Source organism: Trichechus manatus, unplaced genomic scaffold (genome assembly GCF_000243295.1).
Source record: "Trichechus manatus latirostris isolate Lorelei unplaced genomic scaffold, TriManLat1.0 scaffold00121, whole genome shotgun sequence".
Lineage (NCBI taxonomy): Eukaryota > Metazoa > Chordata > Mammalia > Sirenia > Trichechidae > Trichechus > Trichechus manatus.
Window position 1 is genome coordinate 1,220,334 of NW_004444057.1, and position 3,558 is coordinate 1,223,891.

Here is a 3,558-nt window from a genome sequence, read left to right on the forward strand (position 1 = left end):
GGTTGGGCCACTGCCATCCAAAGCTGAGGGGAAGAAGAATGAGGCCCGCCAGTGCTGAGTGGGTAGGGTTGCCACTCAGTTTAGGAGAATAGGGCTGCCCAAAGCAGAGGGAGCAGAGTTGCTGTCCCAGTGGGCCTGGAAGGTGGAGCTGAAGCCCAAGGTCAGGGAGCCAACACCCAGAGTCTAGAGGGCAGGGCCATTGCCTAGATGGTCTCAGAGAACAGAGGCTTATTTTCAAGTCTTGAGAGCTAATGTAAATTGCTCTGGGGGGTTTTGGAGTTGCATGGTGTCCATTATCTCTTCTTTCCCTCCAACTTTTCCCATTTGTAATAGAAATGTATACCTTGTGCCTGTTCCACCATTATATTTTGGAAGGAGATAACCTGTATACTAAATTTCACAGGTTCTCAAATGAAAAGGAATTTTGCCCCAGGATGGAATATGGCTAAAGTTTCACCCATATTTTATTTAGATGATTCAGAAGATGAGATTTTGGACTTGGAGTTGACTTAAGACTTTTGGGATGATGTGATGGGGTGAATGTTTTGCATATGGCAAGGACATGACTTTTTGGGGGCCAAAGGGTGGAATGTTATGGTTTGAACTGTGTCCCCCCAAAATATATGTGATAAATGCTAACCTCTATGCCTATGGTTACAATCCCATTTAGGAATGGGTAGTCTTTGTTATGTTAATGAGACAGGATTAGTATAGGGTGTGTTTTACCTCAATCTCTTTTGAGATATAAAAGAGACTAAATAAGCAAGCCAAAGAAGCAGAGATGGGGGAAGAGAGATGCCAAGTTACATGAAGATCATCCAGGATCAGAAGCTCAAAAGAGACAAGGACCTTCCTCCAGAGCCGACAGAGAGAGAAAGCCTTTTCCTAGAGTCAGCTTCCTGAATTCAGACTTCTAGCTTTCTAAACCATAAGAAAATAAATTTCTGTTAAAGCTACCCGTTTGTGGTATTTCTGTTATAGCAGCACTAGATAACTGAGACAGTATGTGATAGTATGTGGCATAGTACCTGCTGCATTACCCTGGTTTTGTAATGAGTATTTAGTTATAAAGGATTTCATTTTACTTGGATCCATAATCAATGCCCATAGAAGCAGCAGTCGAGACATCAAACAACGCATTGCATTGGGCAAATCTGCTGCAAAAGACCTCTTTAAAGTGTTGAAAAGCAAAGATGTCACCTTGAAGACTAAGGTGTGCCTGACCCAAGCCATGGTATTTTCAATCACATATGCATGCAAAAGCTGGACAATAAATAAGAAAGACTGAAGAAGCAATGATGCGTTTGAAATGATGGTGTTGGCGAAGAACAAACAAATCTGTTTTGGAAGAAGCACAGCCAGAAGGCTCATTAGAAGCGAGGATGGCGAGACTTTTTCTCACTTACTTTGGGCATGTTATCAGGAGGGACCAGTCCCTGGAGGACATCGTGCTTGGTAGAGGGTCAAAGAAAATAGGGAAGACCCTCAAAGAGATGGACTGACACAGTGGCTGCAGCAATGGGCTCAAGAATAACAACAGTTATGAGGATGGCGCAGGTTCAGGCCGTGTGTTGTAGGGTTGGTATGAGTCGGAACCCACTCGATGACATCTAACAACAATAACAACACAAAGCTTTAAAGAAAAATGTGCCAGGCATTACGCCAGAGGCAGGGAATAAAGAGTTTTTTTTAAAATGTACGTGCCCTAAAACTGAGTGGGTGAGGCAGATGAATAATTCATACAATATTCAAGCTGCGCTCTGAACTCACACGGCATAGGGGCCACTGAGCTATTTAGTTACAACAGGAGGTGCTGACCAGTAGAAAACAGGAAGGGAAGTCCAGCCACAGGATACAGCTTACGCTAAAGCACAGAGTTTTGAGAGGAGGACATATCCTGGAGCCACAGGTGTGTGGTGGGGTGAGAGGAGAGGTTCTCAGATGAAGCTAATGTAGAGGGCTTTGCAGGGCCCACATCAGTAAGGCAAGTTCTTAAAACAAGAGGCCTGATTATTCTTTTCTATGACCTAAGGTCCAATCTCACAAACTCCACAGTTTGCCAGGCTGAAATGTCCCCTGCCCTCCATGGCAAACTGAGTTAAGTGCAGCTGTTGGCCTAGAGGCCAAAAAACTCGAACTGTGCAATTTGCTGGCTGGTCACTTTTTTTCTAGCTGGCTGAGTGAAGTCATTTTTCACCCACTGACCCACAAATCACCTCCAAGTTTCTATTCTCTCCTGTGCTGTAACGTAGGGAAGAAACTGAACCTTTACAAAGATAATTTGATAACCAAGTTTCCTTAACTGGGACACTTAATCTTTCAGGTACTTCTGGGTAACTAGGCTCTGGCCTGAGGGGCAGACTGTGGTTATCACCTTCTTTTTTGTATCTTTTATTTTCTCTCATAGTTAAAAAGCGCTTTGCTGTTGTGGTTAGGTGCTGTCCAGTTTGTTCCAACTCACAGCGCCCTATGTACAACAGAACAAAACACTGCCTGGTTCTGTGCCATCCTCACAATCGTTGTTATGTCTGAGCCCATTGTTGCAGCCACTGTGTCAATCCATCTGGTTGAGGGTCTTCCTCTTTTTCACTGACCCTCTACTTTACCAAGCATGATGTCCTTCTCCAGGGACTGGTCCCTTCTGATAACACATCGAAAGTATGTGAGACGAACTCTCACCGTCCTTACTTCTAAGGAGCATTCTGGGTGTTCTTCTAAAACAGACATGTTCGTTCTTTTGCAGCCCATGGTATAATCGATATTCTTCGCCAACACCATAATTCAAAGGCAACAATTCTTCTTTCGTCTTCCTTACTCATTGTCCAGCTTTCACATGCATATGACGTGATTAAAAATACGATGGCTTGGGTCAGCTGCACCTTAGTCCTCAAAGTGACATCTTTGCTTTTTAGCACTTTTAAGAGGTCTTTTGCAGCAGATTTGCCCAGTGCAGTATGTCGTTTGATTTCTTGACTGCTGTCTCCACGGGCGTCGATTGTGGATCCAAGCCCTTTAGTTACTTGAGGGCAACACTTCAACATCAGAGGAAAAAGCCAGAGGGTTTAGCTCAATGACAGCATGCTTTCGGCCTCTGTATTGCCCGAACATTCCCAGGTTAAAGGGCTAACTCAGACCCAGATGCTGACCCTCGGCTGTTGGGAACACAGTAAAGTTTTGGTAAAAGCTGGGGGGTTCACTGGTGTTAAGAGTCAGCGGGGAGTAAAAACGAAAATTCAACCAACCAAAACAAAACCAGAAGCTCCATGCTTTTCTGGTCTTTGTCCTCTTGCAATCGGTTATGGGTGGTGTCTTGCAAATTGTAAAGAAAGCTCCCGCTGGAGCCCGGAGCGCAGGGAGCGCCGGGTGCAGCCCTGTGCCCGGCGCGGCGGCGCGCACACCCCTTTTCTGCAGACTCACAGGTTTCCAGGCCCCGCCTCCTTCGGGCCCAGCCGATCGCCGCCTCCGCCTGAAAGGCCTGGAACCGAGGCACCCCGCGCCCAGCCCCTCGCCCCGCGGCCCAGGTCCGCCCGAGTGAGGCGGTGGTGGGGTTGACGCGCG